Here is a 24,037-nt window from a genome sequence, read left to right on the forward strand (position 1 = left end):
CCTCTTTCACGTGTGGCAGTTACGAGTATTGCAAACGAACAAGCCCCAGTTGACAGCATTCAATATGTTGTCATGGCTTGTTTTACACTCCTATTGCTACTATAGCGAAAAAACGAAAAGATCTAGAAAACGTCGAAATTAGGTCTTGTAAGACTTTTTTCGGGTAACGGCTGGCGGAACGCGAAAAAAAGAACGCATCTAGAATACGTCTAAACTTGGTCTTAAAAGAGTTCTTCTATATGACAACTAAGGGGGGCATTAGCACAGCTATGCGATGGTCATATAGCCGTCAGCGGCTATAAATTCTCTTGATTAAGACACCTATAGTCCCTTTTGAATAGCCGTTCAAGACATAAATTATTCGAATAGTCGCTCCTTCAAAGACGTGGCATATAGCCTCTTTTTTTATTTCATGAAACGCCGCCCGCATACTTACAAGCGGCGGCCGCAACAGATATAGTTGCAGTGGTTGCAAAAGGGGCTTTGAAACACATGAGCCTTGTTGATGTGTAGCTGCAGCGTTAAAAACCTCGTCAAAACGTGACGTATAGCGTGATAATGTGGCTTATTTGCAAAATTACATCACCGTTGTGGCAGTCTATGTCACACATTTGCATTTATTTTTTGCTTATCTGCAGCACTCCGTTATGATGCGAAAATCGTAGTAGGTTAGGAAGGGTAGCTGTCCTCTGTAACAACGCATCGGAATGACTATTTGCACATGGGTGCACATGCACTGCATATTGCCACGTTCCATTCCTCAAGCTTTGTTATCGCCCCAACACGCTACACAATTCTCAGCGCAAACCGCGCCTGCAGTTTTCGAGAAGCTTCGGGACTGTAGTAGATCATTTGCCCCGCCACGTTGGTCTAGTGGCTAAGGTACTCGGCTGCTGACCCGCAGGTCACGAATTCAAATCCCGGCTGTGGCGGCTGCATTTCCGATGGAGGCGGAAATGTCGTAGGCCCGTGTGCTCAGATTTGGGTGCAAGTCATAGAACCCCAGGTGGTCGAAATTTCTGGAGCCCTCCACTACGGCGTCTCTCATAATCATATGGTGGTTTCGAGACGTTAAACCCCACAAATCAATCAATTAGTAGATCGTTTCGATAAGATCATGCCCTTTCCGCGAACTCTACAGATTATTCTGGAACACTCGCCACCGCCAGCGATAACGCTAGAACATTCGATGGCAAGAGTATAAAGGCCGACGCACTTCACCTCTTGTCAGTTGTTTATCGACGGCCGATGCTCCGTGCGCCGCTATCAGTCCGAGAATGCTACTGTAGTCTGACTTTCCGTTTACTGGGCACAGGTTCGCCCAAATAAACAATTTATTATTCGACTCACAGTGTGCTCCATTCGTCCACATCACGACCCCATGATATCTGGTGGAGGCGCTGTTTCTTCCATGCACCGGACGCCTCCGTCAAGCCGTGAACCCAGCCCACGCAGTGAAGACACCGACGCCAGCAAAGAGCAGCGAGTAAGCAGCAGGCAACAAGGTTTGCCACAGGAATACGGGCTTTTACTGAACAAGGCTCAGAAAACCAAGACGTTGACGTCGACCACAGCGACCATGTCAACGCCAGTCCTACCTGCACCATTCCTGCTCCGGCAACCCAAAGAGCCGCCAACTCTCCGTGGTTCGCCACTGAAAGACCCGGAAAGCAGGATCAAAAGGTTCGTCCACGTCGCCGCCTTCAATGACTGGACAGACGATGACAAGCTCCGGCATGTGTATTTCGCGTTAGAAGATGCTGCTCGGACCTGGTTCGAAAATCAAGAACGAAGCCTTACAACGTGGGACGTCTTTCGCGCCAAGTTCTTCACCACTTTCGCAAGTGTAATGCGCAAGGAGAAGGCTGCAGCTCTCCTCGAAACCCGCATGCAGATGCAAAATGACAACGTGGCGCTATTCACGCAAGATATGATTAAACTCTTCCGCCACGCTGACTCCGACATGTCCAAGGAGAAGAAGGCACGTCTGCTCATTCGAGGAGTAAAGCAGGAACTCTTCGCCGGGCTGATCAGAAGCCCGCCAAAGACGGTCGTCGAATTCATTTCAGAAGCATCTACGATATGAAAGACGCTCGAGATGCGCACGCGCAAATATAACCCTAGCTTCTCGTCTACAAGCTACGCCGGCATTCAAGCGCTAGGAACCACTGATTTGCGTGAGATGATCCGAGCGATCGTGCAAGAGGAGCTGCGAAAATTATTTCTTCAGCGCAGCCTAACGGGGAATCCACCGCGGACATCGTACGCCAGGAGATACAGCAATCGCTGGGCGTTTGTCAGCCTCAAGAGCCGCAGCTGCATATTGTCACGTTACTCACGACAAACTTGATATAATGGGCTCGTTGAGTCGACTAGCCAAGCAGCAGCACAGAGAGATCCTCTTTGTCCTCTTTCACTCTTCGATCTCACCCAAGCAAACCATGTGGCAATAGTCCCGCCCTTTTTAGCATCGAATCGATGCTCATAAATAAAAAAATGAAGGTATAGATATAGAGAACCAAAAAAGGGAGAGTGCCAGTACTCGCAGCGCAAATGAGGAAGTTTCGTCAACGCTTGCGCCAAGTGCAAAAAAGGCATAAAAACACAGGAGAACACAAACAGCAGCAGCAACATAAAGTCACGGCATGTTGTAGCACGTGAAACCACAAGGGCTACTGTGTGAAGTAGGGCTTCAGCCGAACGACATGCACGGTTTCGGGCCGAAGCTGTCGACGAGAAGACGCTGCGCCGCCCGAAAATACCTCGTAGGTAACATCTGTGACTCGTCTAAGAACCTTGTACGGTCAAAAATAACGGCTTGGGAGTTCTTCGGATAAGCCTGGTCTCCGGACAGGGATCCACACCCACACTCGGTCCCCAGGGTGGTAGATGACATTTCGATGGCGGAGGTTGCAACGTCATGTGTCCGCATCTTGTTGGTGCCTGGTGTTTATGCGAGCTAGCCGACGAGCTTCTTCGGCGTATTGAGTGTATTGCTCAGCGTCTCGAGCAAGTTCATTGGTTTGGTCGCGCGGAAGCATAGCATCGAGCATGGTTCGCACGTTGCGTCCGTAAACAAGTCGGAAAGGCGGAAATCGCGTTGTTTCTTGCGTTGCCATATTGTAAGCAAACGTGATGTATGGAAGAATCTCGTCCCAGGTTTTGTGTTGTACGTCCACGTACATTGACAGCATGTTCGCTATGGTCTTGTTAAGCCTCTCTGTCAGTCCATTGGATTGCGGGTGATAAGCCGTTGTTTTTCGATGACTTGTGCAGCTCAGTTTAAAAATGTCCTCCATCATTTGTGCTGTAAACGACGTCCCTCTGTCCGTAATCAGGCATGACGAGGCACCATGCCGTAGGACGATTTGGTGCACGAAAAACTGCGCGACTTCAGAGGCCGTGCCACGGGGTAACGCTTTTGTTTCAGCATAACGAGTAAGATAATCTGTCGCAACAATAATCCATTTGTTCCCAGAGGACGACAAAGGGAAGGACCCGAGAAGGGCCGTTCCCACGAGGTCAAACGGTGTCCGTGGTGGTGCGATCGGCTAGAGCAGGCCCGTGGGTCTCACAGGCGGAGTCTTGCGGCGCTGGCACTCACGGCAGCCTTTCACATATCAATGTACACTAGTTGATAGTCGCAGCCAGTAATACTGTTGGCGTACTCTGGCGAGACTTCGCGATTAGCCCAAATGTTCTGACGTGGGCTCGTCGTGGCACGCAAGGAGGATCTCATCACGCATGTCGGTAGGAACAACGACAAGGAAGGTTTTGTCGCTACCACCGGCATTTTTCTTGTAAAGAATGCCTCTTTTTAGACAAAAAGGGGACAGTTCACGAGCAATGTGCTGAGGTACCTGAGAGTTGCGGCCTTCCAGGGAATCAATGACTGGGCGTAATTCGTCATCTGCCAGCTGCTTTGACATAAATTCGGAGTCGCTAAATGCTCCGAGAAAGGCATCTTAATCTTCGGAGCCCCTGCCAGCGTTCCCCACAGGTGCTCGAGAAAGCGCTTCGGCATTTTCGTGTTTGCACCCTGACCGGTACACAATCGTAATATCGAACTCCTGCAAACGCAAACTCCACCGTGCGAGACGGCCGGATGGATCTCTGAGATTTGCCAGCCAGCAGGGCGAGTGGTGGTCAGTCACCACTTTGATGGGACGACCGTAGAGGTAAGGTCGAAATTTGGTCGTCGCCCACACGACTGCGAGGCATTATTTTTCTGACGTAGAATAGTTGGTCTCGGCTCGAGAAAGAGTATGACGGGCGTAAGCTATCACATGTCCAAAGCCGCCGTGTCGTTGTACAAGGACAGCGCCAACTCCGACGTTGCTGACATCTGCATGAATTTTCGTAGCAGCGTTCTCACCAAAATGGGCAAGAACAGGGGCTGTTTGCATTCTCTATCGTAACTCTGTGAACGCTGTATCTCGTTCTGCGCCCCAAGTAAAGGGCACGTCATCTCGGGTGAGGCGCGTAAGAGGTTCAGCTATCTTCGAGAAGTTGGCGATAAATCAGCGATAATACGCTCACAAGCCGAGGAAACGGCGTACTGCTCTTTTATCTGATGGAACAGGGAAGGTGGTGACAGCAGCAGTTTTGTCTGGATCAGGTCGCACTTCATCCGCACTAATGTCATGTCCCAAAAATTTTAGCTCTTTATAGCCGAAATGGCATTTTTGAGGTTTCAGCGTAACTTCAGCTGTGCGAATGGCTTCCAGAACCTTACTCAGACGCTTCAGACGTTCTTCGAAGCTCTCGGAAAAGATGACCACATCATCGAGGTAGACAAGGCAGCTTTGCCACTTCAAGCCAGCGAGAGCTGTGTCCATCATCGTCTGAAAAGTGGCTGGGGCAGAACACAGGCCAAAGGGAAGACCTCAGAATTCGTAAAGTCTGTCTGGAGTCACAAACGTGGTTTTTTCTCGGTCTCGTTCATCCACTTCAATTTGCCAATAGCCACTCTTTAGATCGATGGACGGAAAATACTTCGCGCGTCGTGACCTGTCGAGGGAGTCGTCAACCCGTGGAAGCGGGTAGACGTACTTTTTTGTCACGCTATTAAGCTTCCTGTAGTCAATACAGAATCGCAGCGTTCCGTCTTTTTTCTTTACTAGAACGACTGGCGAGGACCAAGCGCTGCTGGATGGTTGAATAATCCCGTCATCGAGCATCTCTTTTACTTGTGTCTGATTAGCCTCGCGTTCCTTGGCAGAAACGCGATAAGGCTGCTGCCGGATGGGGCGGATGTCATCGTCGGTAATAATTCGATGCTTCGTGAGGTGTGTTTGACGGACTTTAGAAGAAAAGGCGAAGCAAGATCGAAACTCTCTTAAAAGGTCATGAAGTGCAGCCTTTCTCTCGTCTGACAGCGTCGAATTAGTGTCGATGCAGTCTAGAAATTCCTCATCCTCATGCGTTTCCTCGGACGCAAAGCACTCCGTGACGTCGGCAACATAGCTAGACTTGTTCCGCGAAAAAGATGTCGGTGCTCGTAATTGAAGTTCGTAACTAGTATCGTTGACTGTCCGTCACGGACGCGGTCAACACTTCGGGCGGCGCATACATCTTGGAGCAGCAGAAGTGATAGGTTGCTTTCAGCCACCACGTCGCCGTCTTGGAAGTCTTCACAAGAGACTTCGATGGGAACAGTTGCTCGAGGTGGCAGCGTCACACTGTCGTCAGCAACACGCCGCGCAAGTCTACGGCAGTTATCAGCGCCTCGATCTGTTGCGCCTTGAGTCGAGAAGGTCACGATGCGCTCACGGAGATTTATGATGGCACCGTATTCCTGAAGGAAGTCATTGCCGATAATCAGCTGACGCGAACAGTCGTGAAGAACGAGGCAGCTGAGCACAAACGTTGACGCACGAATTTTCACTCTTGCGGTACAGCGACCCAGTGGTGTTACAACGTGTCCTCCAGCTGTTCGAATTTGCGTTCCATTCCACGGCGTGATCACTTTCCAGAGATATTTCGCTAGCCTCCCGCTGATGATCGAATAGTCTGCACCAGTGTATACCAAAGCACTGACCTGAAGACTATCAATCAGCACAGGTATGTCGAGGGACACGCTGTCACTAGGTTCAGATGTGGATGTCGGCGTTTCTTCGGTACTGCGATTATTCTCTGAAGAAATGCCTTCGGCGTTGCGTGCAAGGGTCGATGGGAGGTCTTCCGCACTTTGAGTCCCAGTGACCTTGCCCCCGAAGGCCGCTGCCTTCAGTTTTCCCAACGAGGGCTCGGGGAGCGTTCCCGTGCCGTCACTCCGAAACGTGGCCCAGTGGCTGCGGGTCTCCTCGGAGATGGTGACCATGATTGCCGTCGTGTAAAGGGGGCACGCTGTTGCGCGAGATACTCTTCGATATCCCTTGACCTTTGACCAATTCGGGGACGAGGGGAATTGACGGAAAATCCACGCAGTCCAAGTTGCCGGTATGGGCATTCGCGGTAAATGTGACCAGCCTCACCGTAATGATAGTAGAGGGGTCGTCTGTCTGGCGTACGCCAGAGATCAGACTTGCGCGTCGGTGCACGGCGACTATCGATGTCCAAATCAGCGTGCGCTGACTGAATCGCGACTGACGGCATCATTGTCTGGATCGGGATGTATGGCATTGTCTGGATCGGGACGTGTGACACTGACTGGGTCGGGACTTCTTGACCAGAAAGAGGAGTGGCTGATCGCAAGGCTTCCGCGTACGTACGATGGTGACTGTCAGTAGACACAGGAGCCGTTTCCGGATCAACCGACGTGGGCGGAAAGCGATGGGCGTGCAGCACCTGCTGGAACTCGTCACGGATGACACTGGTGATAGAACCAACATCGATTTGCCTTGTCCCGTACATCTTTTTCATTTTTTCACTGACGACAGATTGGATGATCTCGCGAATCTATTTGGAGCTCTTGCTCCCAGGGGTGGCGAAAATTTCGGGAGTTGAGGCGGCATTCACTTGGCACTCAAACAGGGCAGACCGTAGGGACTACCCACCAAACCAGCAAAAAGTTGTTCCTTCACACCATGCATGAGGTGGCGCAACTTTTTTTCTGCTGCCATAGCAGGATCCGCTCGCTTGAAAAGCCGTGTCATGTCGTCGACGTACATCGAGACGGTCTTTGGGCATCTGGATGCATGATTGTAGTGCACGCTTCGCACGTTCGCGGCGGTCGGGACTCGTGTAGGTCTCCAGGAGGCGACGCTGGAACTCGCGCCAAGATGTCAGAACATCATTTTTGTTCAAATACCACGTCTTGGCACCGTCTTTTAGGCAAGTGTACACGTTCCGGAGCTTCGCGGCATCATCCAAGTAATTGAGCTCTGCGACAAGTTCGAACTCACTCAGCCAGTCGTCAACATATTCTGGCTGCTCTCCGTGAAAGGGGCTAGGCATGAGCGGGTTCTGCACGGTGCAGTAGATTGGCGTGGAAGGTGTCGAAGCTTGCACGGGATCTTGTGTCGAAGTCATAGTCGCTGCGTCAGTGGTTGGTGTCTCAGGCGGTAGGCCTCATTGGTGGCGGCTTACTCCATCAACAGGAGTGTCCACGGGTGCAGGGTTGTGTTCCGGCTGCTGGACGGGGTCTTGGGCATCGGGTGGATCGTGAGACGTTGTACCCAGCACCTCCACCTGTCTTTTCACGTTACTCACGACAAACTTGATATAATGGGCTCGTTGAGTCGACTAGCCAAGCAGCAGCTCAGAGAGATCCTCTTTGTCCTCTTTCAGTCTTCGATCTCACCCAAGAAAACCATGTGGCAATACCATGAGCTATGCTGCTGCAGCGCACCGCCATACCCCTCCTCCACGCGCACGCCGAAACACCGCCCCATCACACTTCCTTCGCCAGACGCCACCGCCGCCACCACCCCCACCAACTACCTACCATTCGCCAGCGGGCCAGTGCAGTGTTCCGAGGAAAACCGACATTTGGTGCACCCCTGACTACCGCCCATTGTGCTACCACTGCGGCGAGGCCGGGCACACTTACCGCCGTTGCCAGTACAGACAGATTGGACTGCGTGACTTCGGCGTCGATGCACCAAGTCCGCATCCAGGGGAACGACCACGTGACATCGCCGACTACTTGACAGGAACTCGGTGGACACCACGAAGTTGTTCCCGTCCGCGGTCGCCCAGCTGCCGCATGTCACTTCACCACCGCAGAACTCTGGCCCAACACGGGGCTGGTCTCCTAGCCCGTATCCGGGAAACTAAGGGCAGCAACCAATGGAGATGCGGTTGCTGTGCGATGAACTACCGAAGATCCTCCGACGACGATGACGCCGTGACAGAGCTTTCCGAACACCACGCCAACCAGGCAAAGTTTTGATGACGAAACCTCAGCCACCGAAGGTGAGCTGACGACGCAACATAGAAGCAGCGGAACAAGCCGACGAAGCCGTGACCCGATGGCCTAACTGCAACGCGAGACGGCGAACTAGCGACCTGACATTCTTATCAACGGCCGCAGTGTGACCACAGTGTGACTGGAGCCTACTATTCCGTCATGAGTGGGTCGTTCGCCACGAAGTTGAAGAAAGTTAGGATGGCTTGAAAAGGCCCCGCAATTCGCACAGCCGGAAGTCATGTCGCAACGCCAGCAGGAATCTTAACAGCGAGAGTCACCATTAACGGCCGTATTTATCCTGCAGACTTCGTAGTCCTACAGCGTTGCATAAGAGAGGTCATCTTTGCGATGGACTTCTTATGCCTTCATGGTGCTGTCATCAACCAAAAAACAAAGTCGATAACGTTATCCACAGAAGAAGCACTACCGCGCGCACGCCGTCAGGAAACCAAGCCTTGAATGTCCTTGAAGAACAAGTCACTATTCCGCCGTGCTCCAGCGTCATTATTTCAGTCGACGCTCCTAAATCACCTGACTTTGAAGGCTTCGTTGAAGGCAGTCAGCATCTGTTGGTCACCCGAAATATTTGCGTCGCAAGAGGAATTGTAGAGCTGCGGGGAGGCAAAGCAACGGTTATGCTTCCGAATTTCAGCAATAAGTACAAACATACGAACAAAGGAACGACGGTCGCATACATCGAAGAAATTGTGGAAGCCACCATTGCTTTCACCCTCGCCGATTCTGCGGAACCTGCTGAGAGGACCCAAGCTCCACCCACAGCTTTCGACGTCAAGCCCACACTTCCGAATCATAAGCAAGAACAGCTCAAGGCCCTGCTCCTGCAATACAAAGATTACTTTTCGTCGTTATTGAAAATTAGGCAGACCCCAATCACGAAACATCACATGATAACCGAAGAAAATGCCAGACCACTTTGTCTGAGTCCGTACAGGGTTTCGACGCGATAACGCGAGGCCATGAAGAGACAAATTGATGAAATGCTGCGAGATGACATCGTCCAGCTGTCCAAGAGTCCATAGGCGTCCCCCGTGGTGTTAGTGAAGAAAAGAGATGGGACCCTACATATCTGCGTCGATTATCGCCGCCTCAACAAAATCACAAGAAAGGACGTGTATCCTCTTCCACAAATAGACGGCGCACTTGATTGGCTCCATACCGCCAGGAATTTTTCGTCAATGAACCTGAAGACTGGCTATTGGCAAATCGAAGTCGACAAAAGAGACCGAGAGAAGACGGCGTTTAAAACACTGAACGGCCTCTTTGAGTTTAAAGTGACGCTTTTCTGTCTTTATTCAGCGCCTGAAACTTTTCAACGCATTATGAATACGGTACTGGCAGGATTGAAGTGGCAGACTTGCATTGTGTACTTGGACGACGTCGTGTTTTCCTCGAGTTTCGACGAGCATCTTCGGCGCCTTGAAGCTGTACTTAAGCCATCAAGACGTCCGGACTCACACAAAAGCAAGAAAAGGGCAGATTTGCGTACGAGGAGCTCTTGTTCCTGGGGCACGGGATTATCAAGTCTGGAGTTCGTCCCAATCAACGGAAAACAGCCGCCATCGCCGACTTCCCGCCGCCCACTGACAAGAAGGCGGTGCGCTGATTTCTGGGCCTGTGAGCCTACTATAGGCGTTTCGTGAAAACATTCACCCGCATCGTCGATCCACTCACTAACCTTACCAAGGGCGACATGGAGTTCAGGTGGGAAACGCCGCAGGAACACGCTTTCAAGGAGCTTAAACATCGCCTCCAGACGCCTCCGTTAGTTGCTCATTTCGAGAAGTTCACCGAGACAGAAATACACACTGACGCAAGCAGCGTAGGTCTCGGTACCGTTGTTATGCAGAGGGCTGACGGACTTGAAAGGGTTATTAGTTACGCCAGCCGATCGCTATCCAAAGCAGAAGCCAATTATTCCCCAACAGAAAAGGAGTGCCTCGCCATCATCTTGGCTACGTCAAAATTTTACCCCTACCTCTATGGCAGGCCCTTCAAAGTTGTGAGCGACCACCGCGCCTTGTGTTGGCTAGCTACCTTGAAGGAACCTTCAGGTAGCCTCGCACGATGGAGCCTGAGACTTCAAGAATATGACATTACCGTCGATTACATGGCCGGCAAGAAACACTCCAACGCCGACTGTCTGTCTCGTGCGCCTGTCGACGAACCACTGCCCGACGACCCGGATGACGACTGCTTCTTAGGAACGATAATTGCCGACGACTTCGCTGAACGACAGCGGGCCGACCCGGAACTTAAAGCCCTAATAGTATACCTCGAAGGCAGGACCACCGAAGTCCCGAAGGTATTCAAGTGCGCACTGGCGTCGTTCTTCCTGCGAAACGGTCTTCTCCAAAAAAAAACTTCTCAGCACTCCGAGCCAAGTACCTTCTTGTGGTACCTTCAGCTCTGTGGCCAGAACTCCTGCAGGCCCTGCAAGACGATCCGACGGCAGGGCACCTGGGTGTTTCCCGCACGCTCGCGAGGATACAAGAAAGGTACTACTGGCCACGTCTTACCACAGACGTCACTCGTTATGAGAGGACATGGCAGGACGCTCAGCGACGCAAGACACCACCGACAAGGCCAGCGGGGCTTCGGCAGCCAGTTGAACCACCTCGCCGACTATTCCAGCAGATTGGTATGGACCTACTGGGGCCGTTCCCGACGTCGGCTTTCGGAAACAAGCGAATCGTGGTAGCTACCGACTACCTAACCCACTAAGCCGAGACAAAAGCCCTGCCCAAAGGCAGTGCACCCGAGGTAGCTAAGTTCTTTGTCGAAAATATTATCCTACATCACGGCGCCCAGGAGGTCCTCATCACCGACAGGGGAACGGCATTTAGTGCTGACCTAACTCAAGCAATCTTGGCATACAGCCAAACAAACCACCACCGGGCGACAGCGTACCACCCACAGACCAACAGCCTCACCGAGCGGCTAAACAAGATCATCGCCGACATGCCAGCAATGTACGTCGATATCGAACACAAGACGTGGGACGCCATTCTTCCGTACGTGACCTTCGTGTGCAACACGGCGGTGCAGGAGACGACGCAGATATCTCCATACAAATTGGTCTACGTAAGGAGCCCGGCAACGAAACTCGATGCCATGTTACCCAACGTCACCGACGAGGAAAACCTCGATGTGAGTGAGGCCCTTCAACGTGCCGAAGAAGCCCGACAGTTCGCACGACTCCGTATCAAGAATCAACAGACGACTGACAGCCGCCGTTACAATCTTCGACGACGCTTCGTGGAATACCAGCCCGGTGAACGTGTTTGGGTGTGGACGCCAATACGCCAACGTGGACTCAGTGAAAAGCTTCTGCGACGGCACTTCGGACCGTACAGGGTGGTTCGACGCCTCGGCCCACTTGATTACTATGTTGTCCCTGACGGCATTACGAACTCTCAACGACGCCGATCGCGACCTGAAGTCGTCCATGTCGCGCGCCTTAAGCCGTTTCATGCACGTTAACAAACTGAAACAGTGTTTTTTGTATTATCTGTATCGTAATTTATTCATTGTACTTTCTTGCATAATTTTGTACCTTCACTTTTATTTAAAGCATCGGGACGATGCCTTTTTCAAAGGGGGGCGATGCCACGTTCCATTCCTCAAGCTTTGTTATCGCCCCAATACACTACACAATTCTCAGTGCAAACTGCGCCTGCATTTTTCGAGGAGCTTCGGGACTGTAGTAGATCTTTTCGGTAACATCACGCCCACTCCGCATACTGTACAGATTATTCTGGAACACTCGCCACCACCAGCGATAACGCTAGAACATTCGATGGCAAAAGTATATATGCCGACGCACTTCGCCTCTTGTCAGTTGTTGATCCACTGCCGACGCTCCCTTCGCCGCCATCAGTCCAAGGCTGCTACTGTAGTCCGACATTCCGTTTACTGGGCACAGGTTCACCCAAATAAACATTTTATTATTCGACTCGCAATATGCTCCATTCGTCCACGTCACTTCCCGTGACAATATTTAGGAGTACGTATGCGTTCATCGCCGTTGCTGCGGCCCAGACAAACAATAGGAGAAAATGTACGCCAACTTCGTTTTGTCGCAAACTTTTTATCTTTTGTGGTGATACGAATTTGGTTGATGGAGATGTTTTTTGTTATCTCACGAAATTAGTAGCATTTAAGATGCAAAGCAGCTCTTTGACTAGCCTCTGTAACGTTTTCCCTCCATCCGCACACTCCCCTCACCACAGCTGTCAAGTAACTCACGTGCTGCCAACTCCCGCCCTCTTAGCAGCTCGCGGTGAAGTCTCTCTCCCTCGCCTACCACGCCCTTGCCGCGTGTTAGCTCTCTTTCACCTCACCCTCTCCACCGCTCGCAACGCTCGAGCCCACTCCTCCGATGGACATCATTTTACTTGCGCCAACTCTCTCCATCTGTCGGTGAGAAGAAGGTGCGAACGGTTGTGCGCACTACACGCGTCTCGGGTATATCACGGCGCTGACAATGTGGACAACGCACCGCTGCTTGCCGTGCGATCGCGCTGACGGGTGAGGCACTGTCGCGGCATGCTTCTCGCTTGTGTGCGCGTACCTTTCCTGGCTGCCGCCAGCGTTGGGAGGGTTAGCGAAGATGATCGTGCTCGCGACTGGCAACGTCAACGCCGACAAGGTGCAAGCCAGGGAAACCGAACGCAAGCGTTGGCAGTGGAAGACGGGTGACACTGACGAGGTGCCAGTCAAGAACATCAAGTGCGTTCGAGAATACAGACGGCGTGCGAGTAAAACTAACGAGACGCGAGCCAGGGAAGCTGAGCGTAAGCGTCTTCAATGCGTCCCGCCTACCATGTCCGTGAGTTTCAAACAAATGTTTGCTTGAGTAAACACTACACCAAGCCTCGCTTGAAACCATTATTCCAGCACCCGCGTTGACTCCCGTTTTAACCAGGTCCACGACGTGCGCACCGCTGCTGCTTCGCATTTCATCAGTTTCTCTTCCAGGAGATGTTCCATAGTGTTTCTTTTTGGGGGACTGTCTACCGCTCAGAAAAAATTTTCTGATTGTGGTGCGAATGAGAAGAACGTTCATCACATTGGTGGCAACGAGTATGCTTTTGTCCCATAAGAAAAGAAATATATTTTTAACATGATGTTCAAAGTTGTCGAAAAATGACAGCTGGCGTCATCCAACAGCGATGTAGTCAATCAATTATTACGACCAGAAATCTTCACAGGTTTCCCTTAAAAACAAACAAGTAAACCCCGGCATTGTCTTTTATGGACTAGAGGCAGCAACTAAGTTTTGCTTTTTTTCTCACGCGTTCAAGTATGTGCCTACCAGTGGTGTGTTCGCTAGGCTGCTTGCATGCCGGCAGAAAACGGCGGAGAAATGTCAGCATGTTTCCACCGCTTAAAAGAACAACGAAAGAGAGTGTGCGTGCTAAGGTGTTGTTTATTAATGAACAAAACTTGACGAGGCCTGCGAAACCATACGTGCTTTCAGTTTCGGACTTCCTCTGGCAGTACTGCAGCGATAAACTTTGCAGTCATTTATCCCATGAATGAAAGAACACCAAACACAGGTAAAACATTTGTTTTCAAAATTTCTACACATTTTCCAGAGAAACCGTTGCAAGGTTATACACTTCAAGTTGGTACGCTTTTTATTGACACACCAAACAGAAAAACAGCGAAGGACGGTAGCATGTTTCTTTAAAAAGTCATATTGTCAAGGGTATCGAAAGGTATCTCAGGCACGGGTGCAGAACTGATGTAGAAGGGGTGAAAACGACGATGTTGCTGTGGAGCCGTGTCTGGACTGCCCTGTTGCCCTGCATCCTTGCACACCGTGTGCAGCATTCGCCCAACCGGCACTAACTTAATAAATACTCCCCCTTACATATTTTGGTTGAAGTGCTGGGTAACATTCCGACTCTGGATCTCCGCAGAGGACGTCAGCTTCGTCCAACCACGGTGCCTGAAGACAGTGCACCGTCCGTTGAGACTACGCCTACTCCGTCACCTGTGAACGCTTCCCATCTTCTCAATCCAGGTACATTTTGCGGCATCGACACAACTGACGTTGACGAGTGGCTCGCCTTATACGAGCTCGTCAGCAAGCAATACTGGTGGGATGACACGCTTATGCTGGCCAAAATCATCTTTTACCCGCGAGGTACTGCACGCGCCTGGTACAAGACGCATGAGGAAGACCTGACAAGTTGGGATGTGTGCAAGCAGAAGCTCCGTGACTTGTTCGGCCGGTCAGTTGCTCGACAAATGGCAGCCAGGCAGGAACTCGCGTCACGAGCTGAATCTTCAATCGAGTCGTACGTCACCTATATTCAAGACGTGCTCGCCTTGTATCGGAAGGCTGACAAAGACATGACCGAACTAGACAAGGTCAGCAATGGGTTGAAGGGCATAGCCGACGATGCCTTCAACATACTGATATGCAAGGACTGTTCTACCAGTGACTCAATTGTCAGTGAATGTCCGTGGTTTGAACAAGCCAAAAGCAGGAGAATCACTCAACGTTTTTCCCGACTCCCGAACACCGCTGCGACTTCTTCCTGCGAATATACTGAGGCGCCACGCCCGTTCGCGAATCCTCCAAACATCACAAGAATTGTTTGCCAGGAACTAGAAGCCATGACTCCTTCCGCTTATCAGCCCCCTGTGCCTGACAACTTGTCCCCAATATCTCTTATTCAGACTGTTGTGCGACAGGAGTTTACCACATGGACGTCTTAGTTCCCCGAAACTACAGCCGCACACCACAGCCTATAAATCATAACGCTCACTACCACGTCGCCTCACTTGTTGCAGTTGCCGCGTCGGTTACGCGGCTCTCATCGCGCTACCGAAATCTATCTGAGTGGCAAACACAAGATGATCGACCGATATGCTTTTCTTGCCATCACGTTGACCACATTTCCCGCCACTGCCGCAACAGATGATCTTTCCGGCAACGTTTTCTAGACGACCACCGACAGGATCATGGGCAATATTCGCCACCTCGTTTTGCCGATGATCACCTTCAGGACCTTCCACCTAGCCGTTCTACGCTACGCTCCGAACCATCCTACGCCGATGTCGTCGCCCAGGGAACCCGGTCTCACCGCTCACCGTCGCCTAAGCTTGGTCACCAGCCACGTTCCTATGAATGCCGTCGCTCCCCATCACTGGCGTATTCTGGGCAGTTCTAAGAAAACTAACAGATGCAGCTCCTGGAGGTGGCGTTGCAATGACAACGCGAACCGAAAGACCTCTACCGACCACTAATTCCAGACGAAATTTACTTGGTATTCTTATCGATGACCTGACCGTTACAGCTCTGGTGTACCGACACTGGTGCCCACATATCAGTTATCAGTTCACGTCTTCGATTTCGCCTGAAAAAATTTCTTACCCCTGCCATGTCTTCGACTGGGCGAGTAGCCGACGGCTGCCGAACATCAGTTCTTTGTATGTGCACTGCCCACGTCACTGTTGCCGGCCTTAACACTTCAGTCCTCTTCGCTGTTCTAGACGTTTGCGCACACGACGTGATTCTCGTCATTGACTTCTTGACCACGCATTCAGCCCTCATCGATGGTTCAACCGGCACTTTACAGCTAGAGTTGTCTTAATACTCTGATGTCCCTTCTGCAGCTCGCACACGGCTAAGGTCCGCGGAGTGTTGACGATTAGCGCCTCAGGCTGCTGTGTACCTTTCTGTGTCGCCGTTCCCACCTGTTTCTGATGGCGACTACTAGGCAGCTCCAATCATTGACCTTGCTCTTTGCCGGAACATCATACTTTCTTTATAGTGAGGATTAGCGACAACAAGACACTTTCCCTGTCCTCAACTTCTCCGTGTCGACCCAGGTCATTCCTGAAGGTATTGCCTTAGCAGAACTCCCCGCTCTGGAGCAATGTACAATTTCATCTCTCACTCGTGACATCAAGACCGTAGTCGAACCTGTCACAGACGCGCAGAAAAGAGCTCTTCTAGAGAAAATGATCTCAAATGACCTGTCGCTATCTCAAGTTGAAGTGCTATGGTCTTCTTTTTTCTTACATCGACTTTTTTGATATCGGCGACCGTTCCTTGGGCCACACGAGCTTTGTAGCCCACCATATGGACACTGGGGACGTCAGTCCCCTTCATAAGCGTCCTTACCGTGGGTCTCAGATAGAACGCCAAATAAACCAGAAGGAGGAAGAGAAAATGCTCGACAAAGATGTCATAGAGCCTTAAACCGGTTTTTGAGAATCACCTGTTGTGCTTATTAAAAAGAATGACAACACCTGTTGGTTCTGCATCGACTATCGCCATCTCAATCGAATAACCAAGAAGGATGTCTATCCTCTACCTCGAATTGACGATGCGCTTGGCTGCCTTCATGGTGCCAAGTATTTCTCTTCCCTGGACCTACAATCTGGATATTGGCGAATTTCATTCGATGACCGCGACCACAAGAAGACCACATTCATAACACCTAACGGGCTTTATAATTCAAAGTCACGCCTTTTGGGTTGTGCGATGCGCCATCAACTTTTGAACGCACGATGGACTTTCTCCTTCGCGGTTTTAAATGGTCGACGTGCCTGCGCTATCTAGACGATGTCATCGCTTTCTCGACAACCTTTGAAAGCCACCTGACACGTCTGACGGCCATTTTTTACGTTTCAGGGGCGAAGCTGCTTATAACGGTATTCGTTCATCCCTCGTAGTCGTAGTCGTAGTGTGTAACCAGTTTTACGCTTCGACCTTGAAGGTGGTGCCGGTGGGAGATTTCTCCTGTACGTTGTTGAACAATAAAAAAATCGTAGCGTGCGCGTTAACTAAAAGCCGAATTCTCCTGTCTTTCGATCCCCATTAGCAGCCAATAGCATGTACATTGAGCTCTATCCGACAAGAAAGGGTAGCTACATTGTACTCGCTGGGCGTAACCTCTTTGGTTTTAGAAAGGCTTAGCGAACGTTGAGCCGCAGTGCCATGAATACAGTGAAGTAGTATATACCATGAACTCAAGGTGGTTAAAGGTGGGAAGTTGGTACGAAGCGCAAGCCGTAAGAAAGCAAAAGCCGAATTCTCCTGTCTCTCATTGCCCATTAGCAGCCATTGGCATGTACATTGAGAAACATCTGACAAGAAAAGGTTGCTACGCTATACTCTCTGGGCGTAACCTCCTTAGTTTTAGAAAGGTTTAGTGAGCGTTGGGCCACCGTGCCATGAATACAGTGAACTAGTATATACCATGAAGTGGAGGTGGTTAAAGGTGGGAAGTAGACACGATGTACAAGGCGTAAGAAAGTTTGCGTGTGCCACCTCTCATTTAGTCCTTGGAATGTCTGCTAAATGGCGGTGCTTTTATATGGGGAATATATGATGAAAAGATGCGAGATGGTGGTACTTATAGTGTCGAATAGATAGACGAACGGACACACAGGTAGATGCATGAATGGACGCATGAACGGACGCAAGGGCAGATGCATGGACAAACGCAGGGACCGATGCACAGATGAACGTGCAGATGCACGAACAGACGCACGTGCGGACCGGCGATTGGATGCACAGACAGTCACACAGACGGACACATGGGCGGACGGAAGCAAGAACGAATGGACGAACGGATGCTTCGCCCCACTCTCCAACTTCACTCCGTGGATATGCTGCCATTTTTTCGCTCTGCTGGCCTCCAGCTTAATGCGTCTAAGTGCCCCTTTGGGCGCCGTCAGATAAAGCTACTTGGCCACCTTGTGGACGCTACTGGCGTACGACCCGACCCTGATAAAGACCGCGTGGCGCTCGAGTTTCCGGTCCAACGTTCCACGCAAGAATCCGCAGCTTTTTGGGAATGTTCATATTTCCGCCATTTTGTCAGCAACTTCGCGGAAATAAGAATAAGAATAAGAATAAGATTTATTTGATCTTGACAACTTTTTATTTGATCTTGACAACCGAAATCAGCAAAGGAAAACAAATGGATAGCAGTAGCTACGAAATATGCCACTCGGTATGCAATTACTTGAGCGCTACCGACCAGCTGCGCAATGGACGTCGCCGATTTCTTACTCTATGACATCATCCTTCAGCATGGCGCTCCTTCTCACCTACTCACGGACCGTGGCCGCTGCTTCCTGTCTCATGTGGTTGACGACCTCCTTAGATTCTGTGCTACGCGGCACAACTTTACGACTTCTTACCATCCTCAGACTAACGGACTCACTGAACGCTTCAACCGCACACTGACGGACATGCTTGCTATGTTTATTTCTGACGACCACACCAATTGACAAACTGCCCTTCCGTTCGTAACCTTTGCCAACAACTCACAGATCACAGAGAAAATTGCTCGGCCCCTCACAGATCTCCTCAAAAAGAACGTGGCTTTTTCTTGGCGTGAAGACCAAAAACATTCATTTGCGTCGTTGATTCCTGCGCTCACATCACCGCCTATGTTAGCTCATTTTGTCCCAGCCACTCGAACGGAGCTTCGCAACGACGCAAGTGGCCACGGCATACAGGCAATACTCGCACAAATGCAGAACGGCACAAACCGTGTCATAGCGTACGTTAGCCGCCTACTTTCTCAGTCGGAAAGGAAGTATTCCATTACTGAGCGAGAGTGCCTGGCTTTCACCTGCGAAATCGCAAAACTTCGTCCGTACCTATATGGACGCACGTTCGAAGTCATCACAGACCACCATGCGCTCTGCTGGCTGTCAACCCTTAAGGATCCTACAGTAAGACTCGGGCGAAGGCATTGCGATTGCAGGAAAACACGTTCTTTGTATTGTACAAGTCTGGCAAGCTTCACAGTGATGCTGACTGCTCATCTCGACACCCTGTATATCCACCCGACTCCTCTTAGTTGGAAGCTGATGCCAACATCCTAGCCATAACAGATTTGCTGCAAATAGCCGAAGAAGAACGCCGAGATCCATCGCTGCTATCGATGATTGACCGTCTTCAGTCCTGCCATAAAGACCCTTCACGGAGCCTATTGTTTCTTCAAGACAACGTTTTGTACCACCGCAACTCAAAGCCCGATGGCGCGGAACTTTTGTTCGTCGTCCCACGTCATCTGCGCAAGGACATCTTGCAAGAACTTCACAACGCCCCAACTTCCGGACAATTAGGTGTCTCCAGAGACTATGACCGCGTCCGCCGACGGGTATTCTGGAAGGGCCTTTATCGTTCGGTTCACCGCTACGTTGCAGCATGTGACCTGTGCCAGCGTCGGAAAAAGCCTACGTCTCTCCCTTCCGATCAACTTCATCCTATTGAAGTACCAGCCGAGCCGTTTCATCGTGTAGGTTTGTATTTGTTAGATTCCTTCCCGAAATCAGCAAAGGAAAACAAATGGATAGCAGTAGCTACGAAATATGCCACTCGGTATGCAATTACTTGAGCGCTACCGACCAGCTGCGCAATGGACGTCGCCGATTTCTTACTCTATGACATCATCCTTCAGCATGGCGCTCCTTCTCACCTACTCACGGACCGTGGCCGCTGCTTCCTGTCTCATGTGGTTGACGACCTCCTTAGATTCTGTGCTACGCGGCACAACTTTACGACTTCTTACCATCCTCAGACTAACGGACTCACTGAACGCTTCAACCGCACACTGACGGACATGCTTGCTATGTTTATTTCTGACGACCACACCAATTGACAAACTGCCCTTCCGTTCGTAACCTTTGCCAACAACTCACAGATCACAGAGAAAATTGCTCGGCCCCTCACAGATCTCCTCAAAAAGAACGTGGCTTTTTCTTGGCGTGAAGACCAAAAACATTCATTTGCGTCGTTGATTCCTGCGCTCACATCACCGCCTATGTTAGCTCATTTTGTCCCAGCCACTCGAACGGAGCTTCGCAACGACGCAAGTGGCCACGGCATACAGGCAATACTCGCACAAATGCAGAACGGCACAAACCGTGTCATAGCGTACGTTAGCCGCCTACTTTCTCAGTCGGAAAGGAAGTATTCCATTACTGAGCGAGAGTGCCTGGCTTTCACCTGCGAAATCGCAAAACTTCGTCCGTACCTATATGGACGCACGTTCGAAGTCATCACAGACCACCATGCGCTCTGCTGGCTGTCAACCCTTAAGGATCCTACAGTAAGACTCGGGCGAAGGCATTGCGATTGCAGGAAAACACGTTCTTTGTATTGTACAAGTCTGGCAAGCTTCACAGTGATGCTGACTGCTCATCTCGACACCCTGTATATCCACCCGACTCCTCTTAGTTGGAAGCTGATGCCAACATCCTAGCCATAACAGATTTGCTGCAAATAGCCGAAGAAGAACGCCGAGATCCATCGCTGCTATCGATGATTGACCGTCTTCAGTCCTGCCATAAAGACCCTTCACGGAGCCTATTGTTTCTTCAAGACAACGTTTTGTACCACCGCAACTCAAAGCCCGATGGCGCGGAACTTTTGTTCGTCGTCCCACGTCATCTGCGCAAGGACATCTTGCAAGAACTTCACAACGCCCCAACTTCCGGACAATTAGGTGTCTCCAGAGACTATGACCGCGTCCGCCGACGGGTATTCTGGAAGGGCCTTTATCGTTCGGTTCACCGCTACGTTGCAGCATGTGACCTGTGCCAGCGTCGGAAAAAGCCTACGTCTCTCCCTTCCGATCAACTTCATCCTATTGAAGTACCAGCCGAGCCGTTTCATCGTGTAGGTTTGTATTTGTTAGATTCCTTCCCGAAATCAGCAAAGGAAAACAAATGGATAGCAGTAGCTACGAAATATGCCACTCGGTATGCAATTACTTGAGCGCTACCGACCAGCTGCGCAATGGACGTCGCCGATTTCTTACTCTATGACATCATCCTTCAGCATGGCGCTCCTTCTCACCTACTCACGGACCGTGGCCGCTGCTTCCTGTCTCATGTGGTTGACGACCTCCTTAGATTCTGTGCTACGCGGCACAACTTTACGACTTCTTACCATCCTCAGACTAACGGACTCACTGAACGCTTCAACCGCACACTGACGGACATGCTTGCTATGTTTATTTCTGACGACCACACCAATTGACAAACTGCCCTTCCGTTCGTAACCTTTGCCAACAACTCACAGATCACAGAGAAAATTGCTCGGCCCCTCACAGATCTCCTCAAAAAGAACGTGGCTTTTTCTTGGCGTGAAGACCAAAAACATTCATTTGCGTCGTTGATTCCTGCGCTCACATCACCGCCTATGTTAGCTCATTTTGTCCCAGCCACTCGAACGGAGCTTCGCAACGACGCAAGTGGCCACGGCATACAGGCAATACTCGCACAAATGCAGAACGGCACAAACCGTGTCATAGCGTACGTTAGCCGCCTACTTTCTCAGTCGGAAAGGAAGTATTCCATTACTGAGCGAGAGTGCCTGGCTTTCACCTGCGAAATCGCAAAACTTCGTCCGTACCTATATGGACGCACGTTCGAAGTCATCACAGACCACCATGCGCTCTGCTGGCTGTCAACCCTTAAGGATCCTACAGTAAGACTCGGGCGAAGGCATTGCGATTGCAGGAAAACACGTTCTTTGTATTGTACAAGTCTGGCAAGCTTCACAGTGATGCTGACTGCTCATCTCGACACCCTGTATATCCACCCGACTCCTCTTAGTTGGAAGCTGATGCCAACATCCTAGCCATAACAGATTTGCTGCAAATAGCCGAAGAAGAACGCCGAGATCCATCGCTGCTATCGATGATTGACCGTCTTCAGTCCTGCCATAAAGACCCTTCACGGAGCCTATTGTTTCTTCAAGACAACGTTTTGTACCACCGCAACTCAAAGCCCGATGGCGCGGAACTTTTGTTCGTCGTCCCACGTCATCTGCGCAAGGACATCTTGCAAGAACTTCACAACGCCCCAACTTCCGGACAATTAGGTGTCTCCAGAGACTATGACCGCGTCCGCCGACGGGTATTCTGGAAGGGCCTTTATCGTTCGGTTCACCGCTACGTTGCAGCATGTGACCTGTGCCAGCGTCGGAAAAAGCCTACGTCTCTCCCTTCCGATCAACTTCATCCTATTGAAGTACCAGCCGAGCCGTTTCATCGTGTAGGTTTGTATTTGTTAGATTCCTTCCCGAAATCAGCAAAGGAAAACAAATGGATAGCAGTAGCTACGAAATATGCCACTCGGTATGCAATTACTTGAGCGCTACCGACCAGCTGCGCAATGGACGTCGCCGATTTCTTACTCTATGACATCATCCTTCAGCATGGCGCTCCTTCTCACCTACTCACGGACCGTGGCCGCTGCTTCCTGTCTCATGTGGTTGACGACCTCCTTAGATTCTGTGCTACGCGGCACAACTTTACGACTTCTTACCATCCTCAGACTAACGGACTCACTGAACGCTTCAACCGCACACTGACGGACATGCTTGCTATGTTTATTTCTGACGACCACACCAATTGACAAACTGCCCTTCCGTTCGTAACCTTTGCCAACAACTCACAGATCACAGAGAAAATTGCTCGGCCCCTCACAGATCTCCTCAAAAAGAACGTGGCTTTTTCTTGGCGTGAAGACCAAAAACATTCATTTGCGTCGTTGATTCCTGCGCTCACATCACCGCCTATGTTAGCTCATTTTGTCCCAGCCACTCGAACGGAGCTTCGCAACGACGCAAGTGGCCACGGCATACAGGCAATACTCGCACAAATGCAGAACGGCACAAACCGTGTCATAGCGTACGTTAGCCGCCTACTTTCTCAGTCGGAAAGGAAGTATTCCATTACTGAGCGAGAGTGCCTGGCTTTCACCTGCGAAATCGCAAAACTTCGTCCGTACCTATATGGACGCACGTTCGAAGTCATCACAGACCACCATGCGCTCTGCTGGCTGTCAACCCTTAAGGATCCTACAGTAAGACTCGGGCGAAGGCATTGCGATTGCAGGAAAACACGTTCTTTGTATTGTACAAGTCTGGCAAGCTTCACAGTGATGCTGACTGCTCATCTCGACACCCTGTATATCCACCCGACTCCTCTTAGTTGGAAGCTGATGCCAACATCCTAGCCATAACAGATTTGCTGCAAATAGCCGAAGAAGAACGCCGAGATCCATCGCTGCTATCGATGATTGACCGTCTTCAGTCCTGCCATAAAGACCCTTCACGGAGCCTATTGTTTCTTCAAGACAACGTTTTGTACCACCGCAACTCAAAGCCCGATGGCGCGGAACTTTTGTTCGTCGTCCCACGTCATCTGCGCAAGGACATCTTGCAAGAACTTCACAACGCCCCAACTTCCGGACAATTAGGTGTCTCCAGAGACTATGACCGCGTCCGCCGACGGGTATTCTGGAAGGGCCTTTATCGTTCGGTTCACCGCTACGTTGCAGCATGTGACCTGTGCCAGCGTCGGAAAAAGCCTACGTCTCTCCCTTCCGATCAACTTCATCCTATTGAAGTACCAGCCGAGCCGTTTCATCGTGTAGGTTTGTATTTGTTAGATTCCTTCCCGAAATCAGCAAAGGAAAACAAATGGATAGCAGTAGCTACGAAATATGCCACTCGGTATGCAATTACTTGAGCGCTACCGACCAGCTGCGCAATGGACGTCGCCGATTTCTTACTCTATGACATCATCCTTCAGCATGGCGCTCCTTCTCACCTACTCACGGACCGTGGCCGCTGCTTCCTGTCTCATGTGGTTGACGACCTCCTTAGAT

The sequence above is a fragment of the Rhipicephalus microplus genome, chromosome 2 (assembly GCF_043290135.1).
Source record: "Rhipicephalus microplus isolate Deutch F79 chromosome 2, USDA_Rmic, whole genome shotgun sequence".
Classification (NCBI taxonomy): Eukaryota; Metazoa; Arthropoda; class Arachnida; order Ixodida; family Ixodidae; genus Rhipicephalus; species Rhipicephalus microplus.